General features: G+C 40.8%; 1 protein-coding gene across 3 annotated transcripts in view; it reads left to right on the top strand.

The window, feature by feature from the left end:
- The first annotated feature begins 23,915 nt into the window (after positions 1-23,915).
- LOC124783031 overlaps positions 23,916-27,924 on the top strand; it is a 39,505-nt gene continuing 35,496 nt past the window's right edge. The window contains exons 1-2 of one of the 3 annotated variants that reach the window (XM_047253993.1): positions 24,042-24,082; positions 24,210-24,339. The gene's annotated coding sequence lies outside the window, so the exon portion shown is untranslated. Of the gene's footprint in view, positions 23,973-24,005; positions 24,340-27,924 lie in introns of those variants that run through there. The other 2 variants (XM_047253992.1, XM_047253991.1) reach the window with 2 other exon arrangements.

Raw genomic sequence — 27,924 nt, 5'->3', positions numbered from 1 at the left:
CTGAATTCGCTACCTCGAGTGTCATGCTCCTTAATGTTCATAGGTAAGGTGATCTTTATTACTTGGTTGCTATATTTGATAAGATCTGAATTCATTCATATGATGAAATGGTTGACAGCAGTTAACGCTCTTGCTTGTGTGGTGTAGTGTAGTGAAGACGTAGTGATACGCTTTACCTACGTTCGTAGGAAGAGGGTGCCGACTGCAGTAAAAGCGTACTGCGGCTGAGAGCCGAGGGGAACTTTTTTCTGTGGAACCTGGTGGAAACGTTTGCTGACAGCCAAGTCCCCCAGTCTCACTGTGCAGACACATTGGGTGGCGCCAGTCGGTCGGCGGCTGCGTCCAGGTAGGTTGATAAGGGCCAATGGCTGGCAATAAAGCAGTGTATGGGCCCTTGTTAGGTAGAAATCGGATGAGATGGCTGAGAGTTCCTGCGAATTCCGTGGGATGGGGCAGTGGCGCCCAGGCTTCCAGACTCTGCTGCAAAACATATTTGTGAAGGCACAAGGCTTTTAGGGAGTTTATGGCTGTTCTTTGGAAAGTTCGAAATGGGCGCAACAGGCGAGATAACGATCTTTTTATGGAGGGCTGTGTTTCCATCCAAGTCATGCTTTTAGCAAAGACACGGCGTAAATGCGTGGGAAAGAGGGTGTGAAGCTGAATCTTTTTTCCTTTTCTCCCAATTAATTTTTAATGTCGCTGGTTTACCAAATCTGTGTATGCAGAGTAGGGGGGGGGGGGGGGGGGCGGTCTCCCAGCTTCGAATGCCGAGCCCCAGCTCGTGATTGGCTTGTGCATAAGTGGGTGTAGTCTAAGCATGTAAATGTGCTATGCTACCGAGTTGCAGAGGAAAACTGTAGAGAAAGAGAAGCTCACACACTTGTACTGGCACTTCGCTAGTAAAGAATGGCAGGTCTCTACCTAGACGGTGAGACTTGTGTCCTTTGCTAGTGTACCTCTTAGAGCCTGTGCCAGTCACCATCTGAACAGTCAGATGCATCACGCACACAACAGGTTATGCGTGGGTGTACTTATTTGCTTTGAGTTGGCCGTCCACCTGCACACTGGAATCCACCATAGAGAAGTATCTGCATTCTTGCATATTTCCAGGCGCGCACTGTTACTAACAGATCGTCGGTGTCCATGACAGCAGTCAGCGAGCGTCGCTGTGTGCCGCTCTCACCTGCAGAAAGGTAAAGTATCGGCTGCTACGGCGCAGGGCTCCAATATATGCTTCTCAGCATCCTGTTCCTTGGAACCATATTTTTATTTATGGAATAGTACAGTATAGATACTTGATAGTAGCGTAGTTTTTGGGCCACACCACGGATTCACATTTATGAAGTCAGATAAAGCGATACGTTCTGGTTAGGGTGGTGTGTTGATCCCCAGCTGATCACTTTGGTAACCGTATATCGCATATTATTAATGCGTCTGTCAGATAAAAATGTTCGTGTGGCGTTTCTTTAGCCATCTTTTGTCATGTGACGTTAAGAATGAATAAATCTATTGTTATATAGACCACAACTTCTCCCACATTACCTTTGCTATTTTATTAAAGTCTTGGTTGCGATTTAAAGACTAGGAAGCTTGCAACCTTACCAGTGCAAAATTGTCACATTATAACTGCAAAAGCTGTCAGGCCGCAAACTTGGATAGCTATTAACATCAATGAAAACATATTTATGTGCACATTTTCAGTAGTCGAAAATTAATAGTTAATTGTTTGTTAGGCATCAATTTTTCAAAAAGTATTAGGTAAAGATTGATCTAGGCAAAGGTAAGTGCCTTTTGTATGTTGACGAAAAAGCCATTTCAGTTGATTTGTTGAAAGCAAAGGTAAATGTTCAAGGTCATTTGACAAACAAAGTTAATATTCAGTTGATGTATCCTGAAATTTTATGTAAACACGAAAAATTTAATGACGTATATAAGGGAAGAAGGTAAAGGAACCAAGTGAAAACACACACTTTTATATAGTTTGAGGTGTAAATATAATTTAAAGTAAGGTAAGTAAGATGACCTGAAATGAATTAGTTTGTAAGAGAATTTATGTTTGTAATACTATTTGAAAAGGTTAACATTCCTAATGCTCTGTGCACTGAAGGTATTCATCGATAGTAGGCATATGTATGCAACAATACTGTCTGCACTATGTACGTATGGCGTGGCAGAAAAGGGGACTGTTTGAAAGGTGATTCACCACCACCCCCCCCTCCCCACACACACACACACACACACACACACACACACACACACACACACACACACACACACACTTCTTCTCATTTAATTGGAGGAGAATACAGGAATAATCTCACGCATGCGCAGGACTGCAAAATACTAGCAATACGCTGTTCAGCTTTCTACGAAGCAGCAAGCATTACCACATGCAACTAAAAGGACAATTAATCTGATCACTCATATAAAGATTTCTTAATTCATTTGAGAGTACATGGTGTAAATAGAACTTTGTTGGCTAATGCTAACACATTCTCCTGTGGTATTAAGCAGTGATAAGTACTCTAAATAGTGAGGACCAAATCATGTGCATATTTATTGTAAGGAATAAGACACACTTGAGAACTTGACTATTTGAATTAATAAATGTAGCACCAGTGTTGCTATTCTTTGTTAACTTATAGGTAAAACAGGAAATGGATTAAGATAGTGGGAAGCAATGTTATAGAAAAAGGAGACTGAGAATATTTACAAAAAGAAAAATAAATGCTAAAAAAAGGAATATATAGAAGAGGAACTTGTACAGAAAATTGGAATAGTAATCAACATATACATCATTTCCACCCTTTTTATTGCTCATGAAAACCACATATTGCAAGTTGTACCATTATACAGAGAGACCTTCAGAGGTGGTGGTCCAGATTGTTGTACACACTGGTACCTCTAATAAACAGTAACACGTCCTCTTACATTGATGCGTGCCTGAATTCGTCGTGGCATGCTATCCACAAGTTCATCAAGGCATTGTTAATCCAGATTGTCCCACTCTTCAACGGCGATTCGGCGTAGATCCCTTAGAGTGGTTCGTGGGTCATGTCGTCCATGAACAGCTCTTTTCAATCTATCCCAGGCATGTTTGATAGGGTTCATGTCTGGAGAACATGCTGACCACTCTAGTCGAGTGATGTCGTTATCCTCGTTATCCTGAAGTAAGCCATTCACAAGATGTGCACGATGGGGACGCGAATGGTCGTCCATGAAGACGAATGCCTCACCAATATGCTGCCGATATGGTTGCACGATCGATCGGAGAACGGCATTTACATATCATATAGCTATTACGGCGCCATCCATGACCACCAGCGGCATACGTCGGCCCCACATAATGCCATCCCAAAACAACAGGGAACCTTCGCCTTGCTGCACTCGCTGGGCAGTGTGTATAATGCGTTCTGACTGACCAGGTTGCCTCCAAACACGTCTCCGACGACCGAAGGCATATGCGACACTCATCTATGAAGAGAAGGTGATGCCAATCCTGAGCGGTCAATTCGGCTTGTTGTTGGGCTCATCTGTACCGCGCTGCACAGTGTCGTGGCTGCAAAGGTGGACCTCGCCATGGAGATTGGGATTGAAGCTGCTATCATGCAGCCTTCTGCACACAGTTTAAGTCGTAACACGACGTCGTGTGGGTGCACGAAAAGCAATATTCAACAAGATGGCGTTGCTGTCAGGGTTCCTCCGAGCCATAATCCGTAGGTAGCGGTCATCCACAGCAGTAGTAGCCCTTGGGCGGCCTGCGAGGCATGTCATCGACAGTTCCTGCCTCTCTGTATCTCCTACATGTCCGAGATGCCTGAACATTTCCCTTGTTGAGAGCCCTTCCTGGTACAAAGTAACAATGCGGACGAGATCGAACCGTGGTATTGACCGTCTAGGCATGGTTGAACTACAGACAACACGAGCTGTGTACCTCCTTCCTAGTGGAATGACTGAAACTGATTGGCTCTCGGACCCCCCTGTGTCTAATAGGCTCTGGTCACACATGGTTGTTAACATCTTTGGGTGGGTTTAGTGACATCTCTGAACAGTCAAAGGGACTGCATCTGTGATACAATATCCACAGTCAACGTTTATCTTCAGGAGTTCTGGGAACTGGAGTGATGCAAAACTTTTTTGATGTATGTATTTACAAACAAAGAAATACACAGAGGAAACAAAAATATATACAATGAGATTACTAAGCGAATAAAAGAACGAGTTATACAAAAACTAGCTACACATACTTAATGTAAGGACGCCTAATGCTAAGTTTGCTACGAACTTAAGTCACTCAGTTACAAATTGCACGAAACTAAAGCTAGCAAAACTTGTATCTAATTGAATTACTACTTCGCTAGAACGCTGAAAGGAATGATAATTATACACATGAACGGATTCGACGCAGCACAGTGAGCAGGAGCAAGCTACAAACTAAGTTAAATCGTCACAACGCAAAATGTGATCCTGTAAACACATCACTGCAGGTGAATTCACTGTTAGATATTAAAACAAGAAGGTAATAGCGCTATTTGTTCTTAGGAAAGCAAATAAATAGAAGTTTCTAGCAATCTGCAGAAGTAAGTAGCTGCAAAATTTATATGTATGTGTATATATGAGTGGAGAAGTTATCTAGCCTGTGGGAGACGATACGTATATTTAAGAATTTATGTAATTATTAACGCTGGATAGGGTATGTTGCGAATGCACGACCCAATTGAAATTAATATTGTGTAGGTGGCAAATACCCAAGAAGTCTCCCCCCCCCCCCCTATTCTGTTAGTTTATAAGTATGTATGTTGTGACTGTGTATAAGTGGTAATGAGAATTATCTACGACAAGTACACTTGTTCTTTTACACTGCAGCGGTAGGCTTGAACTCTGTTGCATTGCTTCCAAAGGGAAAGAATGGACAAAAGTCGCAGTAATGACAGTCTGTGTGATTGAATAATGCCACAGTCATTGAGCACCAAACACAATGATGATTAGGCTATTGTGCAAATCACTTCAAAGAAAGTATCACAATATCCTTATTCATTCTTTATGTTAAATTATACATAAGGAATAAACACGTTACTGAACATTCTATTACTCTAAGGTATGACATTACAAGTTCTTAGGAATTTATATATATATATATCAACAGTGATGTTTTCACATGCAGTGAAAGTTGAATAACTTTTGAAGATGAAGGTAGCTAGTAATAGTCAAAATTTAACAACTAGCTGACTAATAAGTTACTAATTAAGTCCTATTGTATCCTTTCCTCGTGTGTGGTGGAAATCTTGAATATATGATGACAGCAATATTCGTGATTTTCACACTCAGCTTGTGGATGTTTTCTCTCTTGTAACGGCATTTTCTCTTTCTCTGAAAGAGGGAAGTTCACCTCAAAACTGGCTAGTAATGTAATGCTAAATGGGACCTCTAATTTAACTGTAAAAATACATAAGATTTAAAAACCTTAATCCATTATAAAAATGGCTATATGTACTTTTGTAATTACCTTTAAGTTTCATGTATTCGTATCTGTATGTAAATGTTATATGAGGAAGTGCAAATATGTATGATCAAAAAGTTTGAATCAGAAAAAATGAAAATACAGTGAATTAAGTCTCCCAAAGGTGCTATCATAAAGTGACAAAGTGCAATGCAGTTGAAGTGTTGCATAATACCTCAAACAGTGAGATACCCACCCAGTGAAAAATTAACGTGCTGTGCATCATTAAAGGTACAGATTTTATCTGCAAACCTGGAGAAGGAATTCGTTTAATAAGGACGCCAAACTTTACAAGCAGAACAATCACGCATTGTTGGGTAAGGCATGTGGTACTCACATAATGTACTGGGATAATTTCGTCGGGTATGGATGTTCTGGCGGGTTCTTAAGGTGATACACATCTGTGCTGTCATCAGAGTCTGCATATTCCATAGACAAAATTAAGAAGAACCTGTTTCAGACTCCATGCAGTTACAAGAGTACTACATGCATGAGCTCACATGGCACTGTGTAGTAGTAAAGACAATGCCACGACTATTCAAACAATGAACACTACTGGCTGTGGCCTGTGATACTACAAGTGGCAGTCAAATCCAGAAGTATACCCAAACAGTGGTATCAACAAAAACAATCAAATTTTTCCTTTCTTTTGCAGTCACTAAGGACTTTGTGTAGTCCCACAATATTAATGGAAAAGTTTGCAAAACTTAATAATGAAATGACGAAGAACAAAAGTGTCATGTATCCCTTTTAATTATGTATTGGACCGGGGAAGGGGAAATGAAAATTTTGCATGGATAGATATGTCTATGTACTGTAATATTAGCCTGTGTATAAGGCTCAGTATAAAATGTTGTGGCGGTTTCTAGTCGGTAAGCAAGTTAAAAGTAAGTGTATTTTCATTTCTTTTTCACAATTCAACTATTCACAATAATGACTGATGTAGCACCATCACAGAGTGAGGCGCACTTGCTCCTTGTGCTGGTCTTGTAGCTTCTGCGACTAGCGTGGCAACCGCTTGCCCGCATCGATCAACCGCCCACATTGTAGCACTCTCCTGACACACGTTACAATGCCCACTGTGGCATTATAGTGAGGAGGAAGCGACTCTGCCTTACTTCTCAGGTTTCTGTATTACTAACCTGGTGTCTTGCTGTTTCGGTAGTCCCTTGTCTCACAGTAGTAGCGCTCAGGCGCCAGGTTCAATGTAGGTTTGCGGTAACGCTGAAGTGGGGTGTGTCAGGATGACAGTTGTTAAATGTTAACAACGTTTTGTGCTTTACTCGTTTTAATAAAGAATACTTTGAAACACACGTCATAGAATTTCCAATTGGCAGCTCTTGGCTATGCTGTTATACTCAACCCTTTACAGCACATTAACACATTTTGCAGTTTCCGTACTCTTGATAGTCACTGCCCACGACACGTGGCGTTCACTGATAACTAATACCTTCACTTTGTATTTTGTTTAACAGCTGGAATATTTACTCTCGACCGTTCTTTTGGAGCCGCCCCCAGTTACTCGACCGTGCATTTTGAGTGGCGCCTCGGTACTGACTCGCCCTGTCTTCCTGACGGACTAGAGAGACCCCACCTTTCTCCTTCAGCCAATAGGGACACTTCACTCGTCTCCTATGCATATATACATCAAAACTTTCAGCCAATGGCCGTTTAGATCGCTGTTGCAAGGCGGATCAGACATCACATTTGCGAACATTGTGACGGGAGTTTGTCTCGGAACACTGTCTCAGATTGTAAGTTCCTACTCCCGAATAGTCGGATCTTGCCCTGCTAAGGTTGCACAACATTGCCTCCTATGATATTATCATTAATGCTCCTTGCCGCCGCATAATTGTCAAATGTACATGTAGCCTGGCTGCTACTGAGCATTCCCAATTGCATAAATGTGTGTAATACTTAGCGTAAGTGCGTGTGCACGGGTGCATTACACTCCCCCTCCCCTTCTTTTATTTGCAAAATTCAGTATGCTCGAAGACCTTGTTTAATTTTGAAATATTCTTGGTTCGGTGTCTCTTGTCTTCGGTTTACATCTTTAATCATTTGTGTTACTTAATCTGGCACATACTCTAGTATCATTGGTTATCGATTACTGTTCTCATCATTTCACTATCCTTAACATGATATAGCTATAGAGATATATATCCTATTAAATTGAGTACGTATTCCATCTTCAATGATACTTGTGATCTTTATCTGATGCCTTCAGAGTGGCACCCTTCTAGCTTTAATTCTCTTCTGAATATACCCTGAATACTATATAACACATACCTTATTTAAAATTGAATATTTATTCAGATATACTTTTGTCTTATCTGAAATGGACCATCTACATGTATACCACTTCCTTTTAGCTCATCTAAAGATTTACATATTAATCATTTCGGTATCCAATACAAAACCAGCTAAGGCCTTTTAATAACTTATCAAATTGCCGTTTGGCTTATCTTATTTTATAATGCCTATTTTCTACTATGTACCAGACCATGTACCTTCGCCATTGGCTATGTAATTGCCGTCCTATTAGTCATTGGTTCACTACTTTTTTCTTTTTTTTTTTTTTCGTCAGCAAATGCCGTCCTTCTCACTTTTATAACTTTAAAGCATTGGCCATGTTATGGCTGTTCGAGTGGTCATAAATCAACTTGAAGTTCAGTACTCTAGAAATAATTTATGAAACCTCCAATTCGTGATGAGGTAAGCTGGGAGACGAGAAGAAAGTGTGGTGCTGACGCCCCTGTGAGTGTGGCAACAGCGAGCGATGTGGTGTGTAAACGTTGCTGAGGCTTTGCAGACCGGCTGTCTCGCTCCATTGGCGCTGGGGATCTCCAGGCCCCATCCATGGATTACATGTAACAATTTGCACATACATTTAGTCAACAATTAGTACTATTTTAATATTTTATTTTATTTTAATATAGCTTCCAAGTAACATTCGATATTCATTTTTTTTCAATTTCTATTTCTTTCTTTTTAGTCAATTCTGTACAATCAAGCAATGCAGCTGCGGTTTTCAGATCCTGCCTACTGATATTTTATTCCTTCATTTCGTGTATGTCTTAGAATTATCTAAGACACTTTTATGGGTACGACTATTTTTTTCATCATCTCCTTACAATTTCATAGGTGATCAGATGCCTTTATCGCCTACTCTTTTTGTTTTCTTATTTTTTTTCTATTTCTGAATCATTGAATATCTCATTATCTCGATTTGCGTCAAGATTTTTACATAGTATGGATTACCCTCTTCTACTCTTACATCAGAGACCATCATTTCATATCCTTCGTGTGTACATATTCCAAGACTTTTACTTGTCTTAAGTGAAGCATTTCGTATCTCTGTTCCTCTGTTAGTAGTTCTCGCCTGTATTATTCTGTAATGTTTAATGACCCTACTGATAGTGTAAGTGTGCCTATAATTTCTTCTTTACCTCTTCTGCAGCCTATTAATTCCCTTCAACTTACTTCAATACTTCTTATCTTTACTTAAGGTACCTCTCAGGTTACCATTACCCATTATTGGCTGTCGGGATACCTTTGTATGACCTTCATCATCTTTATACTTCATAACTTATAGCGATACTGTACTCAGCCACTCATTAACTTACAACATTTCTTTCTTTTATTCGATGTGGGCTGGACACACTTCCCATGCTTAGATAATTTCAATTCTTCACCTTATTCTGCTGCACTTACCTCTTTATCCTTTGGTCATGACTTACCTTGTCAGTTGGCTGAACATATGTTTCGTATTTCGTTACCATTCGATCTCGTTACTATTCACTTCTCTAAGCACAACTGCAGAATGATAGACACTTATATCTATTTTCAATGTTTTAGCTAATATGTTTGTTCGCAGTCTCCACAGTGTCTTTTTAGAATTTGTTAAATTTCTTTCCAACAGGATAACATTTTTGTCTCTGTATACCTTGTTTACTCTTATAATAGCTTCTTCCTTGTTGTACTGATTGTCTCTTAGGGTCGTTACATGTCATAATCACATAATTTCAGAGTTTGCTTAACATTTTCTGGCAGGATAACACATTTTTATAGATAGCTTTTCCTTTTTTGTACCGTCTCTTTTTCTCACTTACCTTTGTTACTCGCTATTCCCATGTTCCTATGTTTAAAGATGAAGAAGGGATTGATGATAGAGTATCATTCTGAGGGAGAGAAGGGAATATTACCACTATGACGGGAAATAAAAGTAATATTGCCAATGCCTGAGCACCTGGTGTGTGTCACGCACCTTACATTGCAAAGACATATTATACTCTGAAGTTGGATAGCGGAGACTTAAAGATGATAGTAAATAGTTCTGACTGAAAGAAGAAGAATATCGACAATATGAAGATAAACTGAAAAAGTATTGTCAATAACTTGAGTGCCTGGTGTTTGTGAGACACCTAGCGTTGTACAGAATACAGTGCACTCTGAGGTTTTCAATCAATCCTTTAACCAGTTGTTCTTTTCCTTATCAGGTATATGTTGTATTCCACTCTTCCCTCTAATATTTTTGCTGGCGTTTCCTCCTCCATCTCCTCCTTGTCTTCATAACATGTATATTTTTGAAAACTGTTCATCGTCCTACTTGTCTGTTCAATGTCACTTACCTGGTTGGTGTGTTCTACCTGTTCCTTAGGTGATGTTTCGTTTTCTTGTTCTTTATCCTCTATCAGACTTATGAAGTTGGTCGTTTGTGGTTGAATACTGATATAAGGTTTAAGGTCAACAATGTTGTACATGCCCTTGCTTTTGTTTGTTTTGATCGTAGCCACTTCCCTAGAATTTGCATGTGCTATTGTGTCATCCTTATTACTTTGTATGGCCCTTGATATGTTTCATAAAACTTTTTAATTTCATCATCTATCTTCGATGATTTCCTTCTCGTCCTTATTAGTACCTGGTCCCCGATTTCAAATTTTGCTGGTTTTATGTCACTCTTATTTTTTGCTTTACACTTCTCTGCCTTGTCCTTTATCCTCTGCAGTGCTACTGTTTGGATTTGGATTGACCTGGTGGAAATGTTATCGATTCTGTGATAATATTACTAGGCATTTTGCCTGTCAGTACCGCTATTGGCGACATTCCAGTAGTGGTATGAGGGAGTTCCTTCATAACCTCTTCAAACTCTTTGATATGCTCTGCCCACTTTGAGTGCTTTTTAGAACGATACTTGCGGCATAACCTCCTGCATTACTCCTTCTGACAGATTCAGTGAAGGGTGATACTTTGAGATATATATATTGGCTTTATTTGCAGTTGTTCCAAGGTGTGCTTCCAGATTTTTGCATGGAATTGTGGCCCGTTGTCACTTATCACATGTACCAGCTTTCCTATTTTGACTACATAGTCATGTTTAAGTCTGCTAGCCAGTGCCTTGGCAGAACTTTTCTTTAATGGATAAAACTTCACAAATTTTGAACCTAACTCCAACAATACAATTACATACATATATCCACTGGTTGACCCATACAAGCCCACTGTCACTTTATCCATGATACCATAGGTACTATTGGATATACGTTTCCCTTGAGATACTGGTTGGATACTTTCGTTTTCTGACATACTATACATCCCTCAATTAATCATCTAACTCTTCCTACCATATTACTGAAAATTCAGGCTTCCTTCAATATCTCAGTGCATTTTCTGACTCTAAAATGTCCATAACTGAAATGAACATGTAATACTAATTCATCAACCTCATGTTCTGGCCAGCAGACCTTCCAGTTACTGGAATCTGGGTCTGTTCGCCCATATAGAACCCATTGGTGTACTAGTTAATACTTTTGTACTTTAGTTTCATTCTTGTCCCCCATTTTCTTTTAACCATTCTCAGTGTTTCGTCTTCATTTTGCTCTCTTTGTAGGTTTCGACTTACTTTCTTTACATGTTCTTGGAACCTTAATCCTTTCATGTACATTATTTTTATTTCTTGTTGTTGCATATCACCCTGTTGCATCTCATGCAGACCTAACGGTAACCTGGCCAGGGTATCAGCCACAATGTTGTCTGGTCCTGGCATATGGATGATTTCATAGTCATATTATTGCAGTGCTAATGCCCATCCTGTGAGCCTCCCATGGGTCAATTTGAAGGCAGACAGAAATGTTAGTGCCTTGTGATCTGTGAACACGTGGTCTTCTCCCTATTAAGTAGTGTCTAAATTTCTTGAATACCCACAATATCGCCAGTGCCTCTTTTTTGGTGACCGAATAGTTTCTTTCCCATTTTGTCAGTATTCTCCTCACAAAACTGATGTATTTTCTTTCCTTATTTGCTATTTGAAATAAATCCGTGCTGAGCCCATATTCAGACACATCCGTCTCTACACAGAAAGGTTGGCCTAAATCTGGGTGAGATAGTGTGATATTTTTATTGAACTCTCTTTTGATCTTGTTAAATTCCTCCTGACATTTTCTATTCCAAATCCACACTGAATTTTTCTTCATAAGTTCCAATAAGGCTTTTGCACTTAATGCCTGATTCATGGCGAACCATCTGTAGAAAACACAAATACCCAAGAATCCTTTTAGCTGCTTTGTGTTTACGGTTCTGGAAAATTCTTAATAGCTTCGAGTTTATCTGGATTGGATCTTATTCTGGAGGCTGAAATTATGTGACCAAGAAATCGAATCTCCTTCTTATCAAATTCTGATTTCTCTAGGTTGATTCTAATTCCTTTTTGTTTGAATGCAGTAAAGATCTCTTCCAATATGGCGTTATGTTCTCTCCATTATTCATAGCGATTAGAATGTCATCTATGTAAACTGTTACCTTTGCTAGCAGTTGGTCTCCTAGCACTGTGTCTAACTTGCATTTAAAAGCTGCTGTATATATCTTTAAACTGAAGGGTAGCACCTTAAATTGGTATCCTCTCCCTTGGTAGATGAACGCAGTGTACTTTCTGCATTCCTCGTCTAGGGGCACCTGCCAAATGCTAGCAATCAAGTCAATACTGGACATGATTTTGGCATTGTCAAACTTTTGTATTAGTTCTCCCAGTAGTTCTGGTCGATCTACTTGCGGTAATATTATTTTATTAATCGCCCTGGCGTCTAGTGTAATGCGTACAGAACCATCTTTCTTACTCACAATTACTAGTGGACTCGCATAACTACTTTGAGCTCTCTCGACCACCCCCCACTCTAACATTCTTTTGATCTCTTTATGAACTGCTTCCCTTTTTGAGACAGGGATAGGATGTGGTTTTATTCTGAATGCTTAATGTGGAACTATCTAAAATCGATATACATACGGCTTCACCAGGCCTGGCCCAGGCATGAATACCTGATAATACCTATGTACGATTCACCTTAGTTCTTTAGCTTCTGTGGGTTGTATGCTTTCTATGCTTTCCACTCTTTGTTCAACCTTTTGATGTATTTGTTCTGCATCACTTTATCTACCTGTTCCACTTCTCTCTTAGATTCTTCTTCCCTGTTCATACCGTTCCATAAGAAAAGATATTTCATAATGTGGACTTTAATTCCCTCACTATTCTTTGCATCTGCCTCTGTAGGATAGAGGTAGCATTACCACCTACCACACAGGGGGCACAGGTTCGATTCCTGGCAGGGGACTGGGTGTTGTGTGTCCTTAATCATCATTTTCATCATCATTGACTCACAACTCACCGAAGTGGCGTCAGCTTAAAAGAACTTGCAATACGGCGGCCGAACTCCCCAAATGGGGCCTCCTGGCCAACAATGCCATATGATCATTTTATTTCACTATTCTTTGCTACTGCTCTGTTCCTTTTTAACGTCTCTGTTACCTCTCCATTTATTTCAATATGTCCTGAAGCTAAATTTGTTTTTACGTGGTTGTTAATCAACCAGTTCATTCCTAGAATTATTCCTACATTTAGATTTGGAACCACTATTGAATTCACCTTACCTTTTTTTTATTTAAAAATCTAATAAAGTTTGTTTCATTATTTGTTTACTCTTTGCCCCACATACCATGATTATTTTTTATTCCTTGTAAGGGTAGTTCAGGGACATTGTTGTTTACCTTGATTTTTTCATATAGCTCAAGAGCAATAGCATTCGTCTCTGAACCTGATTCTATCACTGCTACTACACTTACCTGGTATATCTGGATTTCTGATGATGGTTGGAACACGTCTTCCATTTGTTCCTCACTTTCCTCCATTAACGCCTCTATAACACTGTCTCTTTTATCATAACCTAGGAAGCTCACTATGGGTCTTGTGGTATTTACAGTTCGTGATCGGACCTCATCCAAACGTCCTGTGAGTTTCCCGGTATTGAATCCTCATGCCTGTAATTGTTCTGTGTATTACCATAATGTTCTCTTGTTACTTGTTTGTGATAGTTACCTCTCCCTCTACCTCTGTAGTATCCTCCTCTACCTCTTCCAGCCATGTTATTAAGATATTGATTTTCACTCTGTGTGTCCTGTCTATATTGTATTTGTCTGTTTGTCGGTTCTCCTTGTATCCTATTTTCATTAGGACTGTTACTTCCCCAGGGGTTTCTCCTCCAACCGTCTAGATTCTGATTGTTCCCTGCTAATGAATCCAATTGATCCAGCGCTTGCACAATTGCGTTTACATCTGACTTGGATATTCCAATTAATTTTTCTTGTACCCTTGGAGGTAAATTGATCATAATGATTGATATTAAATCCGTTTCTTTCATCTTAATACAAGCTCTTTTCGACATAAGTCTGGAAGAATTCTTTGTAACTACTGCAACCACTACTACTAAAATTTCGACCTTCAAATAGGTCTCTACGAACGCAATTCTGAGCGCTGCTGGACCAATACTGGTTCATGAATGCTTGCATAAATCCCTCATATGTTTTGCTTTGCGATCCAGTTTTCATACCCCAGGATAACGCTTCGCTTTCCAACCTACTTATAACACAACCTATTTTCTTTTTGTCATCCCAATGTTCCAGAAAGACACCCTGAAATTGCTGCTTAAAAGCTACAGGATGTATCTGTCCTTTTGACGAAAAGCTGTGGAATTTGCACACATGCAGATACTAGTCATTTGAGGCTACTTGTTGTTTACTTCCATCTTTGGACGTTTCCTGTTCTAACCATATCTCCAATCTCCCTTTTATTTCTGTCTCTACCTGACTAGCATATTCAGATACCTTTTTCAAATCAGTTTCTTGTACCTGCTCTCTTACCTTTCGCAGCTATGAATGAAGCGCTCCTGCATTGCTTTTACATGCTTATTCTGCATCTTGGACTTTCTCCTTAATTTTCTTAATGTTATCAGTTTCTAATACGTGCGCCATTGCGCATTTATCGTTTAAACCATCTACTTGCTTAGTTACCTCCATTACATCTGTCACTAATTGGCCTATCTTTGACTCATGTTTTTTAATCTCGGCAGGATTCTCACTCACCTGCCCCACTATCCCTCCTAATCTATCTGTCATTTCAGCTTGGAATTCAGTTTTAATTTATTCAATTTTCCTATTGATAATTTTACTAAAACTACCCAGGGATTTGTCAACATATACTATAATATCATCTATCTTTTTGCTATTATCTTCAATTTTCTTATTAAATTGCTTTGCGAATTAGTCAAACTTCTTGTTATTTGACCTACTGTTATCGTCCATTTTCTGTTCAAGAGATTGAAACTTATCAACCATTAGGGATGGCAAATCACTTACACTAGGACTTCTCTTACTCATACTACGTACCATTACCTCTGTGCTTTCATTCAGTTCCTGTTGACTACCCACAGGAACAGTGTCTGTTGATGCTATACTATGCAAAACCCTTGACTCTACCAGGTCATTTTCATGATCTGTTCCTTGTATTTGTTCATGTGACAATTACTCCTCCTCCACTACATTACCAGTGTGTTCAGGTTGTAAATGCTGAACAACTTCCTGACTGTCATCAGCCATATTCGGCTCATTTGCATTAATATCCCTATTCTGATCTAATTCCTTAGTTGCCAGATTTGCCACATTCTCCTCGGAAGTGTCACTGTTATTAATTTCACTTCTCTCTGGAGAATAAATCACGTCTCTGTGAAGCAAGTGAACTATTTTCTTATCTGCCATGGTGTCCAAAATTAATTCTTAACTCTATTTTAATTCTAAGTTAACATAGGATACATAATATAATATCAGCTCTGCTACATTTTAGCTCCTCTCACCTTGAATTATGCACTCTGCAAGAGCTGCTGAAGCGGTGTGATATGCTACAGCTTGTGCCTCCTCCTGCCACTGGGTCTGGTGGCTTAGGCGCCCCCTATACTGCTGGGCTTAATCTTATGCAAAGCACCCCAACTACTTCAGTAGTCTCATTGTCTGCGCCGTCTCAGATCGAGCCATCTGGTTACGACCAAGGGCATTGTTACACCTCCCTGCCGATCTCCGTGAGCTGCCTCCTCCTTTGCACAAGGTCGATGTGGATGTCTGCTGGTCCCTCGGTCTCTGGGGTGTGTGGTGGCTGGCTGCCTTCGCGTACATTTCCTTGACTGACTTCCGAAACCGGTTACAACCACTTGTTTCTGTGCGGCCACTCGCTTTCTGCTGCGTCACGGGTCACAGCTGTCCGAAATTTTTCCTCGTGCCTCCATGCTGCGCCAAGCTTGTTACACATAAACGTCACACACTAATTTTTACTCCTCGCTTTCTCCGCAGCACTGTTCTCTTATAACACCAAGTACATGTTCACTGTCTCATCACTGTTTACGCTATCCAAAGTCACTGTTCATTTAATTCTCTTTTCCTACCTCACTGTTCCTCCCATTCACTGTCACAGTTCATGTTCAAGTTCTTTATTCACTGTTCAACACACAGTTCACCTTCATATTCTCCAGGCATATTACTTGCATTCCGTGATTTTTAGTATGCACATTCTTACAATGACTGCATTGTGCAGACACTGTTACCTGGCTTAGCAGGACACACTTAAGCTACCTCCCCACCAGGGATACCATGTACAATGCCCTCTATGGCATTGTAGCGAGAAGGAAGCGACTCTACCTTACTTCTCTGGTTTCTGTATTACTAACCTGGTGTCTTGCTGTTTCGGTAGTCCCTCGTGGCACAGTAGTAGCGCTCAGGCACCAGATTCAGTGTAGGTTTGTGGTCCTGCTGATGTGGGGTGTGTCGAGATGCCAATTGTTAAATGTTAACAACGTTTTGTACTATCCTCGGTTTAATAAGGAATACTTTGAAACACACATCACAGAATTTCCAATATGGCGTCTCTTGGCTACGCCATTATATTCAACCCTTTCAACACATTAACACATTTCTCACTTTCCATACTCGTGATAGACACTGCCCACGACACAAAGCATTCACTGATAACTAATACCTCCACCACCTACAGCTGGAATATTTACTCGCGAACGTTGTTTTGGAACCGCCCCTGGTTATTTGACCGTGCGTTTTGAGTGGCGCCTCAGTACTGGGTGCCTATTCTCTCCACTATTGTGCCGATCGTTTCAGTACTCAAGAGCACCGAATGGTCTAGTACTCGAATTAGTGCCCCAGCATTATTCAGTATGCATTTCGGAAGCGATGCCGTTTGGGTCTAGAGAACCGAAGCGCTGTTGTCGGTTCGAGTCGCACAAGCCAATCAAAAGCAAGCTGCCGCAGATCCGTGCATACGCACTGCAGCGCGCACAGCACCATGAACACAAGGCGGTTAGCAGACGACACAGGCGCGCTATTCTTGCAAGTACCGAAAATTGCGTTTACGTTTCCATAACGCATGACGCCGCGTTCCATCGAGCTGACATGCCCGCCTTCATCACCCTTGCCTCCTCCTTAACAGTATCAGTCGCAGTATATCCATTTCCATGATTCTCAGCTGAAATGCATAGAAATTTTTACAGTTTCCCTGACCGTATGTTTCCATGCACGCATAAAAACACAGCGTATTTGACTGTATTCTGCAGATTGTCGTAAATGCTGCATTATGTCATCTTATTCTCATTCACACTGACATCGTGTTTAGGATTTTACGTTTCGGAAAATGAGTGTGTAATACCACATTGTACTAATACAGCTATAAAAACACCCGAAAAATTGATTCCGAGAGTTTTAAAGAATAAGAAGATAAACAGAATGTGGTTATGACTCGCTCCTAGAGATCCAAATGATTACGTAGCCCATTTCCCTATATGATACGTCAACGATTTGGGTCTTAAAAACAAATTGGAAAAATGCATTTTCGAGAGCTCCTGCAGAGTGTCGAAGTTTATAACATGCATCTCATGAATGAAAATGTTTTGTATATGGTGCTACAGTCAAAAATTTTAAGGCAGAGGTCTTTCATGTCTGTCTACTGTGGTTGAGGATTCAATAGCAGATAAATACTCGTGAGAAGCAAGATTATGAAGATGGCTGTTGCTAGTTACATTCCCAGTAACGTAAGTTGTGCTCTTAGATTCCTGTCTAACCGCATAATCGGAAGTCGCTACACATTCGGAAAAAAATGGTGAATTATTTCTGACAAGAAAAAATATAAAGGTCACTGTCGGTTGTTTCACTTACAGCAATTTCATCCACAACAATTTCGTATTTTAAACACACAGAAATCACGAGATCATTACGGAGGAAGTGCGCTCTTACAAGTAAGTAATAACGAATAATGCAGAAAAATCTTGACTTACACGAATAACAATGTCTCAGAACGTGTTGCATATATTAAGAGGAAAAAAATTTTTTTTGCGCCCAACTCGTGTTCTTTGGTATCGCATTCCCGCGCGCTAACCACTTGGCCACACCAAACAAGAGTTACACAGTTCTCATTTGTTGTAGTATTATGTAGAGGAACGTAGGCTGACTTTGTTGCCAAACAGTGCTCCGTAAGTCATTAATGGGTGATGGTTTGGAAGGTTTCCAATATCAGGCTTCACATAATTGCTTTCCATTGTTACTGGAAAGTTGTAAACATGTTTCGATAATTACTAACCTATTTGTGGGAAAAAGTACACAAGGCACTAGTAACGTCAGTTCGCACGCATGTAATATGCGTAAGCAAAGCCGATGTCTTGATATTTAATGATCTTTAAACTCTTATTTGCATAAAAATAACACGCATTTTGAGAGAAGATTGACCGAAAACGTTTTTTTTATGTAATCATTCACAGTAAAAACCTAACCTAACCATATTTCTAACAAAGGAAAACAGTCTATTACAAACTCACCTTCCAACTGGATGCATCCTCTGGTGATTCTTCAGTAACACAATCACTACATCCAAAGCTAAAACCGCTAAATATGTTTAAAATAACCAATTATAGGTGTACATAAACCACAGCTCACCGACGACAGGGGCAGACCGAAATCCAAAACCTTTCGGTACAATTGTCGTAAAATCGGTGGGAGAACCGTTTGGTAACAAGTCTCAGAAGCTTACTGAATAGGATATTTCGATAAAGAACCGAAAATGACATCACTACCGAGGCTAACCTACTACACCGATCGGTATGAACGATGCAGAATAGGGCCCATGGATTGTGAACCGGCAAACGGTATGTCCGCGTGAGCAAATCGGATCGTCTGCAGTGTGCTTTCTTCTCGACTATCGATGTATGTATAGTAAGTTGTAATCGATGTTGAAGATAATCACGCATGACTTTTTTGTGCTAATAATCTGATACATTGTTATGTTATGTTCAATGCGTTGACAGTACTGCTTGTATGATCGTATTCTGTTTTGCGAGCGATTGAAATTCTTTGTAGAAGTAAGTTGTTTACATACCTATCGTGTTTTTACGATCTGCGGGCATCAAGTGCTTTCAGCAGTGTTTTAAACAATTTTACCTTTATTGTACAAGTACATACTGCATAACTACACACCAATAGTTAATGCAAAGTTTCATGCTGCATTTATAACTAGCTACATTGTACAGTTTCAACATTATGATTTCTCAAACAGATTTTGAAAAATGACATTGTCTTTAATAATGATACAGAAGGACACAGGCCTTAGTTTTACGACTATATTTCACCCATCGATCTGTTGTGGCGGTGGTGCTGGAAGTTGAGGTGTTGCATCTGTCAGGCGTTGAGCTCTTGACCATAAGGTGGGTGATGCCTCCTTGAAAATGTAAGCCGGCTTCACTCTGCTAAGAGACACTGTGGCCTGTTTGCCATTTATTATGATGACCATCGTGTGTGTTTGTGTCTCTACACAGGACGCGATGGGGTCCACTATACGGTGGCTGCAGCGGTAGCTTGACGCAGTCTGTACGTAACATAACGTGCAAACAACTTTGGAGGTTGTTATGCACAAAAGTTGTTGGACAACCATGCCTGGAGGCCTTTGTGGGTTTGATTTGGCTTACATGTTCCAATAACTTGTGAAGGAACTCTGGTTGGTCGTCCCTTTCTGAAAGTAGACCTATGTCAACAAACTTCCCTGGTAGGCGCAGAGTCTCGCCAGAAGCCAGTTCAGCTGCTGAGGGCCCTATATCTGGTTTGTATGTGGCTCGTAGATACAGCAGGACTATAGGTAGTGCAGACGCCCAAGACGTCCCATGGCACATTAGCGCAGCCTTCAACGTTCAGTGACAACGTTCAAGGATGCCATTGCTGGCCAGAAGATAACTGGTCGTTTTGTGATGGACGTAGCCATAGAACTTCGCCAACTGTGTGAAGAAATCTGTCTCGAACTATCAGCGTCTGTCGATGGTGATATGGAGTGAACAGACGATTCTCGCCAGCCAGGTTGATGTGAAAGAGATGGTTAGTGTTTCCGCAAAGATGTTGTCCATAGGTACTGCTGCAAGCCATCGTGTATATCTGTCAGTCATTGTGAATATGTACTGCTGGCCATCCGATGCAGGAAGTTGTCCTACCACATCAAGATGAACATGGGCGAAGTGTGAAGAAGTGTCTGGAAACACTCCTATTGGGGTATGAATGTGGGGAGTGATTTTGCAAAGTTGGCACCACTGGCAAGTTCTCGTCCATTCGCAGCAGTCTCTTTCTATCCCTGGCCACACGAACCTTTGAGACACTAGCTTGAAAGTCGAACAGACTCCTGGGTGGCAAAGATTATGTAAGGACTCGAACACTGGCCTGCGAAATGCAACAGGAACAAAAGGGCGTGATCTGCCATGTGACACTTCACAGTACAATTTCATGTTCTTGCCAGGAAGGTCGACTTGCTGAAACTTGAGTGCTGAAGTGTCATCATGCAATATGGTGTGTAGCTAGGAATCTTCTTCTTGCGCCCTGGCAAGCGCCATCATGTCCACAGGCTGAGAGAAAAAAAATGGCTCTGAGCACTATGGGACTCAACATCTTAGGTCATAAGTCCCCTAGAACTTAGAACTACTTAAACCTAACTAACCTAAGGACATCACACACATCCATGCCCGAGGCAGGATTCGAACCTGCGACCGTAGCAGTCCTGCGGTTCCGGACTGCAGCGCCAGAACCGCTAGACCACCGCGGCCGGCACAGGCTGAGAGACACTGGCCACTCTAGAGAGGCAGTCCGCATTCACATTAGTGATGCCTGATATATGGCGGATGTCTGTACTGAACTGGCTAATAAATTCCAGTTGGCCATACTGCTGTGGAGAGCAAGCGTTGCTGTTTTTCTTGAAGGCATATGTTAAAGGTTTGTGGTTGGTGTATATCACCAACCCTCGTGTCTCAACCAGTGGTCGAAAGTACTTGATTGCTTGATATATGACTAAAAGTTCCCAATCGTATGTGCTCCATCTTTGTCGTGCAGGTGACAGCCTGTGAGAGAAATAAGCCACTGGCTGCCAGGCATCGTCCGCCCATTGTTGGAGGGCTGTACCAATGGCTAACTGACTGGCATCCACCACTAATGCCAGTGGAGCTTCGAGCTTGGGGTGCGCCAGCAGTACTGCTTGTGCTAGGCTCTTTTTGTTTACTTCGAAAGCCGCATTCATCTCCTCGGTCCACTGCACAGGAGAACTGCTCTTAACCTTGGGACCAGCCAGTGCTTCGTTCAATGGCGCCTGTTGTTCGACAGTGCGTGGCAAATGATGGCGGTAAAAACTGAGCATTCCTAAGTATCTGCGTAGCTCTTTTAATGTAGATGGCTTGGGTAATTGCAATATGGCTTTAACCTTCTCAGTGAGTGGTAATGAGCCTGATTAAGATATTCGATGACTCAGGAAATCGACTTGATGTTGGCCAAACACACATTTAGCTGTGTTTAACACCATGCCATACTTCTCAAAACGCTCAAAAACTTCTCTCAGGTGCTGGCGATGTTTCTCCTTCGACGATGAATACACTAACACATCGTCCAGATAGGCAAAACAAAAATTCAACCCATGCAAGACAGAACCGATGAACCTCTGCCAGGTTTGAGCAGCATTACGCAAGCCAAAGGTCATAAACTTGCTTTCATACAACCCAAGTGGCGTAATAATAGCGGTCTTTGGAATGTTCTCTGTTGCCACGAGAATCTGGGTATGCGCTTTTGCGCAGTCTATAACACTGATTACGGTGGCTCCATGCAGTACATGGCTATAGTCTTTTAGTAGTGGCATTGGGTAGCGACCAGGCACAGTCCGTGAGTTGAGCGCTCTGTAATCGCCACATGGGCGCCAGGCTCCTCCCTTATTGGGTACTAAATGCAGTGCAGATGACCATGGACTACTTGAGGGTCGGATGGTACCTTCTCGTAACATCGTGTCGAATTCTGTTTTAGCAATGGCGAGGCGTCCTGGAGCCAATCGCCTCGGCTGGCAAGACACAGTCCGTAGTTTTTATGTGGTGGACCATATCGTGCAAAACTTGCTGTGGCGCGCCTGGAGGCCTCGTTAAGGTCGGGAACTCATGCAGCAGCGAGCAATACTCCTCGTCTGCAACCTGTATAACCTTGATGTATGTTCTGGCATCACGATGGTACCCAGTGGTTGTTAAGTACGGTAACATTGTCTATTAGGCGGGAATTCGCTACATCTGGCAGGAGTTGATAGTGAGCTAATAAATCGGCACCGATTATTGCTTCGGCCTCGTCTGCTACAGTAAAGTCCCATGTAAATTGACGGCAGAGCCCCAAATTCAATTCTTCACGCCGCGTGCCATACATCGCGATTGCTGGATTATTTGCGGCAGACAAGCTAAATGCAGTGGGTGGCCTGCAACAGTGAAGTGACGCTCTCGGCAGGATACTAAGGTCGGACCCCGTGTCTATTAAATACTTCTGGCCTGATACTCTGTCAGTAATGAATAGGCGCCGGATTGCAGTTGAGTAGTTGGTGGCGCCTACGTCCGACCGCCGTTTGCATTTGGGTCGGCGCAGGTGCCAGTGCACTTTTTAGCCTGCTCACGAAATCTTCTGTGGTACCAACAAGTGGTTGGACCAGCATCTGAAACAGACTGAATCGAGGAACGGCTCCTAGATCGTTTGCGGCTTCGTCCTCTATAGCGACTAGGACCTTCTTGTGACAACAGTGTGCCAATATGTGGGTTCAGTGCATCAACTTTGGCGGACAGGGCGTCGTAGTCTGCACGTGAAACAGGAAGGGCCACGGACGCGACACCACCAGATATTGTCACAGTACTAACCTGTTGGTTCGGAGCGATGGCATCTTGGATGCTGTCGGCCAGTTCCGCAACAGTGTCCAGGAACATCTCTGTCTGCGATGCGACGATCGCCTTTACCTGCGGCGGCAGACAGCTGCTCCATAGCGTACGCAGAAGATTGTTGGGCACTGTTCCGATGACCACCTTGCTGCGGAGGTGACGCAGGTACTGAGATGGTTTTCTGTCGCCTATATCTTCCTGAGTCAGCACTTGTCTGATACGGTCATCCTGCGATGCTGCAACTCTGCGAATAAGCTCAGCCTTTAATCTTTCGCTTGTACTCTCCGTCGGTGGTGCCGTGGTTATATCTTCACTTCGGAAGTGTAGCGTTGCTCGAGCTGACTCACTATTAATGCAAACTTAGTCGTATCCGCTGTAATTCTGGCATAGCAAAAGCTGGCCTCAACCTGAACGAACCATAGAACTAGATTATGTGACCAAAACGGTGGGAGGCGAACAGCCAGTCTCGATACTGCAGGCGATTCCATTCTGTAATCAGTTTTGTCGCGGGACCGGTTTTCTCGGCGCGGATCACGTCGGGGTCACCACTGACGGGTATATTTTCGTCGTGTCACACTTATTAAATATTCAAACTCGCACTGAGAATATACTTGAACGGTTTATTACTTGGTATTACAGAAAAAGAAGCACAGTTGCTATATGTAACTTGTAAGCAACAAAACAGTAACCAAGGAACAGAATAAACATAAAAACAAAAGTTATAACTTCCAGGAGTAGGCAACAACATTATTCAGTTCTCCAAGCGGCGGATTCAAACTTGGCGGTTTACGCCATTCATTTATGTCGTGCAGTCACTGAATTCGCGACACATTACATATCTCGATAATCGATATCTGTATTTATGGATGGCGCGAACGGAACTAACGTGTAAATACACAGCAGTCTACGTGAGTAGCGGTCGCAGCAGTGTGAAAAATTCTCACCACATTGTAGATAGCTTTCTGAAAAAAAAAAAAAAAAGCCCTGCTGTAAATATTGGGAGTAGTGAAGGAGATATGTAATTAGAAGTGAATTTTTTATCTTGGACCCTACTGAATTTTTCAGTATGGCGCGGACGTAAACATAAGCATTTCTACCAGTCTTTTTCCTACCACAATCAAATTTTATGCTTTCACGTGCATTAGCTACGCCAGCCCACAACCAAATTGTTGCCTTTCAACCTAACCTGTACCTGGACCTCATGCGGCACTACAGATCATCCTGATTCCACAACTAATGCTTCAGAGAGAGAGAGAGAGAGAGAGAGAGACAAAGGTGATTAGCAAAAATTATGTGTGTGTGTTAAAATTTGGCTGAAGAATTATAATTTGGCTGAAGAATTATCCGTTATTTTAGACATGTTTTCTATTGATGTACCTTCTTAGTGGTTTTGTTTTTTAAATTGCTTTGCCAATGGGGAGGATATTTAGCATGGCATCATTTCTGCTGCAGCTGTTATGTGATAACAACATTTTTATTTGTTTTGTTAATTCACTTTTCGCATGTAATGTTTTGTAAATCCTCTGATGGAGAGCCTTCAGGGATGTGGAGCAACTGAAGTAATGAATTAGTTGCTAGAAGTATCCACTCCAGTAGATGCCAATAAATTATACAAACAATACATTGTGACTAATGCTAATCTGCTCACACCAGAAATTACAAGAATTACTGCACCTCTTCGTATACTACTCAACTGTTGTTTATACCAACTTCTTTTACCACTATATTGTTATTCTATGGCATGTGACCCAATCTTCAAGATTCTCCCAACTCATACGTCTTTAGTTTTGATGAAGTGTGTGCAAATATATGTAAGGGACCATCATTAACTTTTACCAAGTTCCAGGTCCATCTGTAACTTTGTGTAAGTATGAAAGACATTTTCACAAGGGTCACCCTTTGCGAAATTGGAAGTTCATGAAAAAAATCCAAAAGTTTTGCAAGCCATTGTTTCTTGAAATAGTGATGAAGTCCCTGCAACTTACCACCATGACAACTTGTGCATAATACAGAAATGAAGCTCAGTAAACCATGGCCATAGCACAATTGCTCTTGCCATAAAACTTTGTCATGACAAGTTTTTCTCATATTTGGGACTAAAAGATGATGGAAACCTGAAAACTGCACTGTCTGTTTGCTAATCAGCAAGTTAACGGAACTTTCATATGAATGTCTTCACTATGTTATCAGAATTTAGATATAAAAAAATTACTATACCAAACTGTGTGCCCATCATTGACAATGTATGGGATATCAACACCTCTGATTTTATAATTAACGCCACTGAATAAAATCATGTAACTCTTTCAGGAACACGTATTTCAGTTCTGGTTTATTTCAGTTAAGGTGCAAAAATATGTCTTTAATTAGTAAGAAATAAACAAATTAATGCTATTAAGCCTTGCATTGACCCACATTGGCTGTACCGCTATGTCAGGTAAATTACGATCTGAAATATTCTACTTACACAAGCTGAGTGTGAACCAGCTGCACCTACAGTCGCAAACAACTTTGCATGTAATTCACAAACTTTTGGAAATCAGACTTGAGGTCCATTTCTGTTTTGATAAACAACAAACATTTCTTTTGAAATTCTCACTTGCAAGTGGTTTTGTTTCTGAACTTTTTCTCTGCCTACTTGAATGGAAAAATACTGTGTCGCCTAAACAGATTTGACTAATTCTTGTTCTTGAATATATACCTTGCGTTGTCACCCACTTTGTTCCATGCTTACTGTTTTGATGCTTCTTTCACCATACTTTTTGAAAGGTGACCTGCTTCTATATGGACCAGCACTGAGGAATTGGGGCCAAAATGTGAATTATTCCATGCTGATTGGATGTACTCGACGTTTCATTACTTTCTTTGATCATTTGGTAGCAATCAGAATAACCAAGATGATGATTGCTGTAGGTTACTCCAGTTCATTAGTATCAAGTCTACCAAATATTGCAGTTTTCTTAATAATGACTCTTTCAGTTTACATAGCCCTTATTTATCTCTTGAACCAGTTAGCTGAAATTTCAGTGGTGAGTTTCCATCTGCTGGTAAGCTCATATTCTGAAATTTAGAAATATTGGTCTTGTGAGCTTCATCTGTTTGAAATGGAACTAACATCTGTGGCGTTTTCTTTGTGGAAGAGCTTTTCCTACTTGGTGGGCATAGTTTTTAGTTTGGTTTTATGTTGGACTTCAGCATACATTTTAGCTGATCAAACATTTCGAGATGAACTGAGAGCAAATATTTTCTTATTATGTAAATCTTTATGCAAAATAATTACAATATTAGCTTTGTAAAAATTTGCCTGAAAGGTTCGATTTCACCAATCTGGTTTGACCCATGATATAACTACATTGTGTCACTTCATGGGGGTGCTTTGTTTTTTAGTACATACATACATACATACATACAGTCTTTCATGTTTGTAGATGACATTTTGGTGGCACTCTTTTGTGTTGGATATGTGTGTTTCAAAGTTACTTGTTAGATATATTAGTAAGTCATTTGATTGTGTGAGTGAAGTGTGTTGTTATTGAGTTTGTGCCAGTTTGTAGTGAGTTACTTTAATTCTTCCTATGACAGCTGATAAATTTGTGTTTGGAATTCTTACTGCTATGTGTTTCTGACAGTTTGAGATTTAATATATCCATGATACCTTCCAATCACAATCCAACACAATTACCAAACATCAACAAGAAAAACCTTCAACTTATGAAAACTAAGATCAATTTCGATATATGTATGTCTGTGTATATCGAAATTGGTGATCTTAGTTTTCATGAGTTGAAGGTTTTTCTTGTTGATGTTTGGTAATTGTGTTGGATTGTGATTGGAAAGTATCATGGATATTGGCTTACCATCATTGCTTAGGTCACATTTTTGATAGCAGTTACGTGAGTGAGTTTTGGTTTGTTGTACTGTGGACTTCGTTTTAGACAGATAGGGTAAGTGAAGGTTTGGATAACGGATTTGGTGTATTCAGTGTGATGGTTTTTGGTTCTGCAGGCATCTTTTCAGCTGAAATTTGCACTACCGGGTTCTCAGGTTGTGTATGGGATTCTGGTATTGAGGGCTTGGTAGGAGCTGTATAGGTCAAGTGAAATGTACAATACCAGTGGTTTTTAATTTTTGCCTCTTTTGGTTGTGTTGAATGTTAACAATTTTGTGTGCTTCATTTTTAGGTTAATATTTGTTTTGGAATGGTGTCTTTATATTTATTGTTTTTCATTTAGTTTGTCCGTACCAGCTTTTCACAGCTCTCCTGCTAGTTTCATTCTGTTGCTGGAGGTAAACATTTTATGTGTTATTTATGTTTGCTTTTGTAACAAATGATGTCGTGGTCACGATACTGCATGTACTTGAAGAGGGATGTCCATCACCTTGATGGTATCACAGGTCGATGAAACTGCAACTTTCAGTTTTGCACTCTGTAGGAGCTGTGCTTCATAATGAAAGTGGCAGGAGGAACAAGACTTTTGGTCAGGCGAATACAGGATCATAAATACAAAATCAAATAGGGGTAACGCAGGAGTAGCTTTAATAACGTATAGGAAAATAGGAGTGCGGGTAAGCTACTACAAACAGCATAGTGAACGCATTATTGTGGCCAAGATAGACATGAAGTCCATGCCTACTACAGTAGTACAAGTTTATATGCCAACTAGCTATGCAGATGACGAAGAAATTGAAGAAATGTATGATGAAGTCAAAGAAATTATTCAGATAGTGAAGGGAGACGAAAATCTAATAGTGATGGGTGACTGGAATTCGGTAGTAGGAAAAAGGGAGAGAAGGAAACATAGTAGGTGAATATGGATTGGGGCTAAGAAATGACAAAGGTAGCCGCTTGGTAGTATTTTG

Source organism: Schistocerca piceifrons, chromosome 1 (assembly GCF_021461385.2).
Source record: "Schistocerca piceifrons isolate TAMUIC-IGC-003096 chromosome 1, iqSchPice1.1, whole genome shotgun sequence".
In the NCBI taxonomy this organism is placed as follows: domain Eukaryota; kingdom Metazoa; phylum Arthropoda; class Insecta; order Orthoptera; family Acrididae; genus Schistocerca; species Schistocerca piceifrons.
The sequence above is the reverse complement of the archived record's forward strand: the minus strand, read 5'-3'. Positions and strand labels throughout refer to the sequence as shown.